The 12,374-nt window shown below is 39.2% G+C and overlaps 1 non-coding gene across 1 annotated transcript; it reads left to right on the top strand.

Annotated features, from left to right (window-relative positions):
- The first annotated feature begins 4,149 nt into the window (after nucleotides 1–4,149).
- Nucleotides 4,150–4,256, top strand: LOC120078839. The gene has a single exon (XR_005482120.1). It is a non-coding gene; the product is annotated as a small nucleolar RNA R71 (small nucleolar RNA).
- The last annotated feature ends 8,118 nt before the right edge of the window (nucleotides 4,257–12,374 follow it).

The raw sequence follows: 12,374 nt of genomic DNA on the forward strand, positions 1-12,374 counted from the left end.
CTTTGTGGAGGATATTGTACTTGCGCAGCAGCTCCTTGATATTGTGATTGACAAAGTGTGATCCCTCATCACTTATGATGGCACGGGGAGTGCCAAAACAAGTGAAAGTATTTTTCTCCAGGAACTGGGAGACTACCGCCGCATCACTTACGGCGCATGTTGTTGCCTCTATCCACTTGAAGACATAGTCGACGGCTAATTAAATATAGTGTTTACCGTTTGAAAGAGGGAATGGTCCCATAAAATCAATCCCCCATACGTCAAATAGTTCTAGCTCCAAGATAGTGTTCATTGGCATTGCGTTCTTCCATGAAATGTTGCCTGTGCGTTGACACCAATCACATTTCATTGCATAGTCAATCACATCCTTGAATAATGAAGGCCAAAAGAATCCACTTTGCAAAACGTTGGCTACAGTGCGTTGCCCTCCAAAGTGCCCACCATATGGTGAGTCGTGGCATTGTGACAATATGCGTTGTTGAGCAGCATTTATGATTTGGTCTGCACCTCTTTTATACAGATTCGACTCATCCCAATAATAATGTTTGCATTCATGCTTGAACTTCTTCTATTTATAGTAGGTGTAATCTTCAGGAAATTGTTCACAAATCAAATAATTAACGATGTCCGCATACTAGGGAAATTCTTCTATGTGGAACAGCTGCTCATCCGGGAACACGACACTCACCTCAGATTCATTGTGGTCAACCTCGAGATTTTCCAATATGGACAAGTGATCCGCAACTTGATTCTCTGTCCCTTTCCGCTCAATTATCTCGATATCAAATTCTTGAAGGAGGAGAACCCATCTGATCAACCTTGGCTTTGCGTCCTTCTTTGTCATTGAATATTTGATTGACAAGTGATCAGTGTGAATGATTACCTTGGTTCCCAACAGATATGCCCTGAATTTCTCCAACACAAAAATCACAGCCAGGAGTTCTTTCTCTGTGGTGGTATAATTTATCTGAGCAGGGTTTAAAGTTTTACTCGTATATGCGATGGGATGTAAAATTGTTTTCTTCTTTTGTGCTAAGGTTGCCCCCATTGCATACCCGCTTGCGTCACACATGATTTCAAATGGAATTGTCCAATCCGACGCAATTAGTTCGGGTGCGGTAATCAGCGCATTTTTTAAAACTCTAAATGCATTGAGGCAGTTGTTGTCAAACTCAAACTTTCTATTTGCCTCTAACATTTCACTCACTGGTCGTGCAATCTTAGAAAAGTTCTTGACAAATCGTCTATATAATCCAGCATGCCCCAAGAAGCTTTGCACAACCTTCACGCTAGTTGGAGGTGGAAGTTTTTCAATTGCTTCAATCTTTGCTTTCTCCACCTCCAACCCTTCCCGGGAGACTTTATGTCCCAACACTATACCCTCTTTCACCATGAAATGACATTTTTCCCAGTTGAGCACCAAACTCGTCTCCTCACATCTCTTCAGAATGTTCTCCAAATTGGCTAGGCAGACTTCATAAGTGTTTCCATAAACGGAGGAGTCATCCATAAATATTTCCACTGAGTCCTCGAGATAATCTGAAAAGATCGCCATCATGCACCTTTGGAACGTGCTCGGCACATTGCAGAGGCCAAACAGCATGCATCGAAAAACGAATGTCCATATAGGCAGGTGAATATGGTCTTGTCTTGATCTTCAGAAGCTATCATGATTTGATTGTATCCGGCATACCCATCCAAGAAGCAGTAAAAATCATTCCCTGCTAGTCTGTCTAGCATTTGATCAATGAATAATAGAGGAAAATGATCTTTCTTTGTGGCCGCATTCAATTTGCGGTAGTTCATGCATATGTGCCATCCAGTGATGGTTCTTTGTGGTATTAATTCATTGTTCTCATTTGGGACTACCGTCATTCCGCCCTTCTTCGGCACACATTGCACGGGGCTGACCCACGTGCTATCTATTATGGGATAGATAATGCCCGCATCCAGCCACTTGATAATCTCTTTTTTTATGACCTTCTTCATCGCAGGGTTAAGTCTTCGTTGATTTTCAATTGTTGTTTTATGGTCGTCCTCAAGACGAATGTGGTGCATGCAGTACGTGGGGCTAATTGCTATGATGTCAGTGAGTGTCCAGCCAATTACTCGCACATGTTTCTTGAGAATGCTCATCAACGCATTCTCTTGATCTTCGTTGAGCGTAGAGGAAATTATCACTGACAGCTTCTCATTCTGCCCCAGAAATGCGTACTTCAAATGGGTTGGTTGGGTCTTCAGTTTAAGTGTTGGTGGTTTCACCAGGGAAGGTTCGTTGTTTTTCTTTCTTCTTTTGGCTCTTCTTCTTGCGTTGCGATCATTTCTTCTTCTTTGTGTGTTTTTTCTACGATCGCATTGCAGACAGCTACTGATGCGTTGGCATCCTCTTCTTCACACTCTTCATTAGACTTTTCTTCTTCAATTAAATTCAGGTCATCATCAGAATCTTGAAGATCTTCTTCATCTGAAAATTTCATGGCACGAATTATATTAAATTTGAGCTTCTGTCCGTTTATACTCAAAGTGATTTCTCCCTTGTGCACATTAATTTGAGCCCGACCCATTGATAGAAAAGGTCACCCCAGAATGATGGACACATATTTGTTGGCCTCATAGTCTAGAATGATGAAGTCAGCTGGCAAAATAAATTTATCAATCATGATCAGCACATCCTTCACCTTACCTTCTAGATGAACTAGAGATCTGTCAGCCAATTGGAGAGTCACTGATGTGGGCAAAAGTTGCCCCACATTTAATTGTCTAAAAATTGACAATAGCATCAAATTTATGTTGGCTCTCAAGTCACACAGGTCTTGCCCAATATAGAGTCCTCCTATAGAGCAAGGAATAGTGAAGCTCCCAGGATCACTCATCTTCAGTGGGATAATAGATTTGGAACTTTGCGTTAATGCCACCGTGGCAAATTTTCCAGCGCCTCTCTTCTTATTTACCATGTTCTTTAGAAACTTGGCATAGGCAGGCATTTCCTCAATCACTTCACTGAAAGGAATGTTAACACGTAATTGCTTTAGCATAGATAAAAATCATTGGTACTGTACCTCTTCGTTTTTCTTCTTCCTTAGCCACTAAGGGAAAGGTGGTAACTGAACTTTCACGGTTCTCGTTTCATTTGACTTCGAGGTCTACGTAACCTCAGGTTCTATTGCTTCATTTTCTCTTTCTTTTTCTTGCGTTACCGCAATCTCAGGCTCGGTTGCGATGGAAGTTGTTCTACTCTGCTCCTTCTTTTCTCCCTCCATAGTTTTTCCACTACGCAATGTCACAACCTGACATTGCTCCTTACTTGANATGGAAGTTGTTCTACTCTGCTCCTTCTTTTCTCCCTCCATAGTTTTTCCACTACGCAATGTCACAACCTGACATTGCTCCTTACTTGATCCCCCTGGGTTGCGTGGAAGTTCAGTTGAACTTGGCAACGCCCCTTGTGGTCTACTTTTCAGCTCACTCGCAATCTGGCCCATTTGCAATTCAAGGTGCAAATGGACGTAGCCTGAGTTTTAAGCACTGTCTTGTTTCTCTATATATTGCTTCAATAGGCTCTCTAGAAAAGAAGATTGCGGTGGTTGTTCTGAGCTAGTTGTTTGGTTGCTCTGTTGACCGTTGTTGCATTGGAAGAATCCTGGTGGCCCTTCTTTTTGCATGACAGGTTGAAAATTTGGTTGTTGATTCTTCCAGGCAAAATTGGGGTGGTTTCTCCACCCGGGGTTGTAAGTATTTGAAAAGGGATTATTTTTCACAAAGTACATAGATTGTGGATTTTACGGGAAATCTTCCATCGCATGCCCATCACCGCAAGTCGCACACCTTGCGGTGTTTTGACTTATTGCGTTGATTTGCCCACCTTGTGGTGTTGGGCTGCTGATCGCCATTCCTTGAATCAAATTCATCATTGCGGTCATTTGGTTTTGTAATGAAACAATAGCACCGTTGTTTGCATCAGAATCTTTAAGTCTCAATCTCTGGTCACTCTCTCTCCAGTCTTCATGGTTCTTGGAGATGCGGTCCAGGATATTCTTCGCCTCATCATAAGTTTTGTCAAGCAGACCACAAACGGCTGCCTCATTGGCCGTGGTCTGCGAAGCGGGATTCAAACCATGATAGAAAATTTCCATTTGAAGGCAGTCTGGTAATCCATTATGCGGACAATCCCGGACCAACCTTTTAAATCTCACCCAAGCATCACTGAGCGATTCGTCCATGTCTTGTTCAAAATTAGTAATAAGCTTCCTTTGCCTTGTGTTCTCGGTAGGTGGAAAATATTCTTCATAAACTTCTCCACCACCTGCTCCCAAGAAGTGATCTCTCCTGGTTCGAGTCAATAAGCCCATTTCCTAGCCTGATCACAGAGAGAAAATGAGAACAATGTTAGTTGAACTTCTTTAGCAGAGATGTTCGGGAACACAAAAGTATTACAGATTTCAATAAAACTTCGGAGGTGGGCATGCGGATCCTCGCCACGCCTTCTTCCGAATTGACCTGCAGTCTGGATCATCTATAGCATCATCGGTTTTATCTCGAATCTACTTCCGTCTAGGGCAGGCCTCATGATTCCAGGAGAGAAATCATAGAGGTTTGGTGATGCATAGTCCCTGATGGGTCTATTTCGATCGTTTGCCAACAGAATTGGATTCGCCATGACATTATTATCATTTGGTGCTCCATTTCCAGGCTGCTCTGCCATCTCTTCTTTTTCTGATTGTGGTTGCTGATGGCGGTCTCTTAGTCTCTTTTGAAACGTTCTCTTAATCTCCGGGTTGTAGCTTGCCAGAGATTGAGAATCTGTAAAGAGATCACAAAAATTACCGTTAACAAACTATTTTGCCAAAGTCCCTGGCAACGGCGCCAAAAACTTGATGCTCGGAATTATGTCATGGAAATATAGATGATATGCATTGCTGGATTTGCGTTGTGCACTCAAGTTTCCCCAGTGGAATTCAAGTGTAAATTCCTCTGAGTTTCCAGGTAAGTCCAAGGTCGAACACAGGGACTTGTAAAAATAGTTTGCATTGGTGATTTTTATGAAGACTTGCAGTAACCAGTTAAATAAATAAATCGTTGGGTTTGTTGTTTGCGTTGATGAAAAATAAATAACAAATGTGTCAGAGTTTGAAAAGATTTTGTAAATGGGAGATGCGATGAATATACGATGAACGGGTTGAGAAGGGTTCGGCTAACACTCCCTAGAATGCGTTCATGCTTTGTGATCATGCAACATGCATACAATAGTAAACCACCTCTCGGTGTGAATGCTACGACTTCTAATACTAGAATGTATGCGATGTATGTGCAAAGGTGTCTAGAGGGCCTACACATAAACCTCTAATTCTTGTCTATGCGACGATACACAAACAAGGCGACCACATATCATCATACCTATTCCTAGGATGCATGTGATACAAGTTGACAACAGAGCTTATTTCTAAGTCTCTATCTCTTGTTTATGCAAGCCTAATCTTGCTCTTTCGAGTCCAGATTCTAACCTAGCTCTCTCGAGACATTAGGTTCTTTCTTTAGACTCTTTCTCGAGTAACTCTAAAGGGTATTTTGCTCAGCATAAAACAAGACAATCGCAAGCAATAAACTTCCTAGGTCATGTTAGCTTATTTCTTCTCAACCCATTCGACTAGCTTAGCTACTCATGCGTATTAAGAGAGTGAGCAGATGTAGAAATAGAACTTCTATTAAATAGATATGAAGATGAAGTACAAAATAACAATGCAAGTTTAATAAAGAGCCTGGTAGCAATTTCTTGCTGCTAGGCATTTACACTATTTTTACTCGTGCTCTAAAGATAAACTCATTCTCGCGAGAGTCGGCTCGTTCTCTGCTCTTACGCCACAAGGTTCTCTCTCGAGTTGCCCTGGGCGATCTCCGGCACCACCACTCTTCTCTTGCTCCGCCTTAAAATGGAAAGGAAATTATGAACAGAAGCAATTGGTTAACTCATCAACGATCAACCCTTTCTTTGAAGAGTGCCCTTGGTATTTATAGAGAATCCATGGTGAAAGGCGGCTTTTCTCTCCTGGTTGTACAGATGGGACTGCTTTAATTCCTAACTGATGCGCCGGATAATTGTCGCTGATAAAGATGAATGTACTTTGTGACTGTTATCGGCTGTCAACTTAATTTGGATCTGACTGTCATCAGCTTTTTGTCCCATCTCTCTTAATTATCCTTTCACCCGGATGCACCCACCATGTTGCGCTAACCAAGTTGCGGCGATTCTTCTCGAGCAAATGTTTACGAGCACGATCAACGCAAAGCCTTGCGGTGAAGTTGCACTAATTCCTTTGATCACAATCTTTACATTGCGTTAACGCATATCCTGCACAAAAATATAAAGATCAACTATTCTAATGTGTTGGACGCATGCGACCGCAATATTATAGAATTTATGCTTAATAGACGCAATTTAACATATTTCATGAACACAATCCAACATTGTTTAAGAACTTAGCATTATGATAACGTGCATTTCTGCCCGTTATCAGCGATATCGAGAGGTGCTGTTCCAAGGCTTCATGAGAGCAAGAGAAAGACAGAAGAAGAGTTCTTCAAAGGCAAGTCTCTCATTCCTTTGTATTTATTTATGAATGCATGCTATAATTTATTCTAAAATGCATAGCCTATTTGTATGTTTGTTAATGCTTGAAATTCTGTCACAATGAATTTGGAACGATTTTGCTTCCACTTATAGTTTCTCTTTAATAATAGTTCCTTTATTAATAACATATACGATATGTTATTTTTAGCTCTCATGTCTCTAAGAGTTCACACTATGAGATTCATGCTCGGCTTCGTGTCACCCTGTGAGTGACCTTCATTCGAAAAGTGTTTGCATGGGTCAATAACAAGGTGAATAAGGGAAGTAGTTCATAGTAAGTGGGTAAAGGATATGTGTCAATATATCTTACGATCTCTTTCGTTAGTTTGGACCGTGAGATTCCTATGTTGCACTTGCTTGTTGACTTTAGGCAAACTATGCTAGTCATTTATCAAATGGCTATCCCCTCGGAGGGTCATAACATGGGATTCGGAACAACTTACACTCTAGGAATAGATAAGATTTCTTAGGTCAATTCTCAACCTTGACTATCCAAATCAATAGCATCGTTGGGGCCGACCTCTGAAGTCTGAAAATGGAGGGTTACACTTATAAAATTACTAAATGTTAGTAGGTTCTTGACCGAAAACGGTAACTAAATGACTATAGGAATAAGAGTTATCCTGGAGATAGTATTTAGTCAAGAATGTCTTGATTTAATGAAGGAGTATTTGATTACCCCTCGGTAGCACTTATTTTGATTCACTATAGTATCATTGCAAATAAATAATGAATTTTGGGTACATTATTTCTTTTTGCTAAAATTGAATTGGATTTAGAAACAATTTACTAATTAGAATTTGTTTAAGTTTTAACATGTTGAATTCCTCAAAATTACTCGCTTCTGACATATTTAATGGTAATGATTATTCAACATGGAAATCAAATATACTAGCAAACGATGATTAAAATTTGTTTTAATAGAGGAATGTCATCGATCTCCCAGGTCTTTTGTAGACCAGAATGGTTGGAATGCATATGAAAAATGGATTAAGGAAAATAAAAAGGCCCAAAATATTATTCTAGCAAATATATTTGATATATTAGCTAAGAAAATTAAGTACATGGCTTCTACTCAAGAAATCATGAATGTCATGGATGAAGAAACAAAGAAATCATGACTAAGTAAATTCGATTTACTTGTCATTGAGACGTGCTTAGTGGAACATGATAAAAAGACCTAGATAATAGATTCAGGTTCCGCTAATCATATCTGTGCTTTCGCTCAGGAACTAGTTCTTGGAGACAGCTTAGAGAAAGCGAAGCAACTTTTAAGGTAGGGACTGGGGAAGTTGTTTCAGCAAAAGTAGTGGGAGATACGAAGTTATTTGTTGGAGATAAACACATTTTACTATAAGATGTCTATTATATTTCTTCTATGAAAAGGAATTTAATATCTATCTCATGTTTTCTTGAGCAAAATTACAAACTCTCTTTTCAAAATAATGAAGTGTTCATTATTTCAAAAGGTATTAAAATATGTTCTGCAAATTAGAAAATAGCTTATACGTGTTAAAATCAATCGAGGTAAAAGTCGTTTTAAATATAGAGATGTTTAGAACAGCTGAAACTCAAAATAAGAAACGAAAGATTTCTCCAAATGCGTATCTTTGGCACTTAAGATTAGGACATATTAATCTCAATAAGATTGAGAGATTAGTTAGGAGTGGACTTCTAAATCAGTTAGAAGATAACTCTTTACCTCCATGTGAATCTTGTCTTCAGGGTAAGATGACCAAAAGATATTTTACAGGAAAAGGTCTTAGAGCCAAAGAATCCTTAGAGTTGGTACATTAAGACTTTTGCAGTCCGATGAATGTTAAAGCTATAGAAGGGTATGAATATTTCATCAGCTTTATATATGATTATTCGAGATATGGCTATATTTACTTAATGCATCATAAGTTTGAAACACTTGAAAAGTTCAAGGAATATAAGGTAGAGGTTGAGAATCAATTAGCTAAAAAGATTAAAACACTTTAATCAGATCGAGATAGTGAGTTTATGGACTTAAAATTCCAGGACTATTTATTAGAACATGGAATTTAGTCTCAACTCACAACAGCTGGCAGACCACAACAAAATGGTGTAGCGAAAAGGAAAAATAGAACCCTATTGGACATGGTTCGTCCAATGATGAGTTACGCTCAGTTGCCTAGTTCTTTTTGGGGTCATGCAGTAGAGACTGCAATATATATTTTGAACATGGTTCCCTAAAAAAATATTTCAGAAATACCTTACGAGTTATGGAGAGGACGTAAAGGTAGTTTATGTCACTTCAGGATTTGGGGATGCCCAACACATGTGTTAGTGCAGAACCCAAAAAAATTGGAATGTCGTTCAAAAGTATGCTCATTTATAGGCTATCCTAAAGAGACAGAAGGTGGTTATTTTTATGATCCTCAGGAAGATAAAGTATTTGTATTGACAAATGCAACATTCCTAGAGGAAAACCACATAAAAATCATCAACCTCACAGTACGCTAGTATTGAGAGATGTCCAGAGAAACTACAGATAATTCAACAAAAGTTGTTGATCAAGCTGGTCCTTCAACAAGAGTTGTTGATGAAATTGATACTTCACATCATTCTCAAGAGTTGAGAATGCCTCGACGTAGTGGGAGGATTGTTCATCAGCTTGACTGTTACATGGCTTTAATAGAAACTCAAGTAATCATACCTGATGATGGCTTAAAGGATCCATTGACTTTTAAACAGGAAATGGAAGATGTGGATAAAGACCAATGGATGAAAGCCATGAACCTCGAAATGGAGTCAATGTACTTCAATTCAGTATGGGAACTTGTTGATCAACTAGGGGGTTAAACCTATTGGTTGCAAATGGATCTATAAGAGAAAACGAGACCAAGCCGTTAAGGTACAAACCTTCTCTTTAGTTGTCATGATTAAGTCTATTAGAATACTCTTGTACATTGTCGCCTTTTATGATTATGAAATCTGGCAAATGGATGCCAAGACAACTTTTCTAATTGGCTACCTTGAAGAGAGTATCTATATGTCTCAACTAAAGGGGTTTATTGAACAGGGTCAAGAGCATAAAGTTTTTAAGCTTAATAGATCTATTTATGGGTTAAAACAAGCATCAAGAGCATATGACATTTGACACTGCAATCAAACCTTATGGCTTTGAACAGAATGTTGACAAACCTTGTGTTTACAAGAAAACTGTCAACAAAACTGTAGCTTTTCCGATTCTATATGTTGATGATATTCTACTCATAGGAAATAAAGTAGAATTTCTAGTCGATGTTAATGGATGGCTAGCTACGCGATTCCAAATGAAGGATTTGGGAGAAGCACAATATGTTCTTGGGATCCAAATAGTTTGGAATCACAAGAATAGGATGCTGGCATTGTCTTAGGCATCTTATATTGGCAAGATGTTGTCCAGATATAAAATGCAAAATTTCAAGAAAGGTATGTTACCTTTCAGGCATGGAATTTATTTGTCTAAGGAACAATGTCCTAAGACACCTCACAAAGTTGAGGAAATGAAAAGAATTCCTTATGCATCAGCAGTCGGGAGCTTGAGGTATGCTATGTTTTGTACACGTCCCGACATATGTTATGCAGTTAGAATTGTCAACAGATATCAGTCCAATCCTGGATATGATCATTGGAATGCCGTTAAAAATATCCTCAAGTATCTTTGGAGAATGAGGGATTATATGCTCATGTATGGTGTAAAGGATCTAATCCTTACTGGATACACTGATTCTTACTTCAAACCGATATCGATGTAAGGAAATCAACTTCGGGGTCAGTATTCACTCTGAATGGAGGAGCTATAGTGTGGAGGAGCATAAAGCAAAGTTATATTGCTGACTCCACCATGGAAGCTGAGTCTGTAGCTGCATGTGAAGTAGCCAAAGAAACAGTATGGCTCAAAAAGTTCCCGACAGATTTGGAAGTTGTTCCAAATATGCACCTGCCGATCATCCTGTATTGTGATTGTAGTGGAGTAGTTGCCAACTCAAAGGAACCAAGAAGCCATAAATGAGGAAAGCATATTGAGCGAAAGTACCATCTCATCAGGGAGATAGTACATAGAAGAGATGTGATAATCATGAAAATAGCCTCTGAATATAATCTTGCTTATCCATTTACAAAGACCCTCCCGGCTAAAGTGTTCGAGGATCACCTAGTAGGACTGCAACTACGAGCTTCATAAATCTAAGGAAGGTGGGAGAATTTCAAGGGTATATAGATGCCCTAGTTTATTGCATTCTCTCATTACTCAACATTGTATATATTTGTATATATGTAAATTCACTAGAGTTTTAGTCCAAGTGGGAGTTTGTTGGGTTGTATGTCCTAAAACACACAGTTTGTAATGTCAAACATATTCTATTTGAAATAAAGATGTTATTGAAATTTATTCAATAAAATTGTTGGTGAGTCTATAAAATGCACTTGTAATGACTAAATCCAATAAACTAAGATCCATGGCTATTACATGAATACTTGGACTTTATGTGGAGACATAAAGATGGATTGAGTTTGAGTAAATAGCCAAAACAGTTTATAGTATATTAGTATGGTTAGGTATCTTATTTTGGTAACGCTATTGGATACGACCCACTTTGTATCTAGTACAAACGATGTGATCCTGAATCAATCATGTGGAGACATGCGCATGGGGGCATCCTATGCAAAGAGTTTGTATAAGACAAGGACGAAGAAATAAGTCACTCTTACTTTATAACACTATTTACTGTTTAAGTCTGACTGTTTCAAATCGATGACCTAGGTAACTCGTCCATAATCCTAAGATAACTATGAACTCCTATTTATTCCGGATGATCCTTAGATTTGCATAGGTGAGGGTTGGCTCAATAGCATCGGCTTAGTAAGCCTCTCATTTCAGGGGCAAGACTGGGTAGATAGCTGGGGACATAAGGTGCAAGATGGAATTCACTCCTATACATCTCTAGGGATAGTAGAGCAGTTGTTCTCTTAAGTACTGATTCTAGGTCTTGAACAAGGGGCCCCTGTCACACCCCACCTCGAGCCCGCCTCTTGAGCTCAAGGAGAGGAGTGAGGGACCATAGATACCACCCTTTTGTGATATCTACTATCCATATGAACCTCTTTACTACACTCAGTAGACTGTAAGTCAAGGAGATAAACAACAACTGGTTGAGTAGGCCCATTTTATTACAACAATGTAACGTTTATACAATTCCAAGACTTAACTACAAAGTTTACAATAACAACTCTTAAAACCCCGAAAGTGTGACTGTGGCTTGTGGCAGACCTTGGCCTTAGCAGCACCCTGGAACTTCTCACCTTTTGCTACCTGGGAAGAAAACATGAAAGAAAAGAATGAGCTTTACAAAGTTTAGTGAGTGGTAAGCAACTTTTAGAGTCTATTTTAACTCATAATAAAACAAGCATATCATATATACAAGGTTAATACTCAAGCCTCAACTCTGAATGAGTCTGGTCTCAACTTCTATCTACACGCACGGTAGATAATTAACTGTTACTAATTATAAATGGTTACTCTTTTGCATTCCGTTTGTTCCCTATGTGCACATAGCTCCCCAGTCATGGGCTCAGAAGCTAGGCCCGTCAGCCCTCTGACCATCCCATGCGAGGTTCCTCCCATGACTTAGGAATTAGACCACTTGGTCCCCTGACCATCCTGTGAGGTTCCACTTGGGGCTTAGGAACTAGGTCTATTGACCCCCTGACCATCTCGATCATATATTCTCATTTTCATGCT

This window comes from Benincasa hispida, chromosome 5, assembly GCF_009727055.1.
Source record: "Benincasa hispida cultivar B227 chromosome 5, ASM972705v1, whole genome shotgun sequence".
Lineage (NCBI taxonomy): Eukaryota > Viridiplantae > Streptophyta > Magnoliopsida > Cucurbitales > Cucurbitaceae > Benincasa > Benincasa hispida.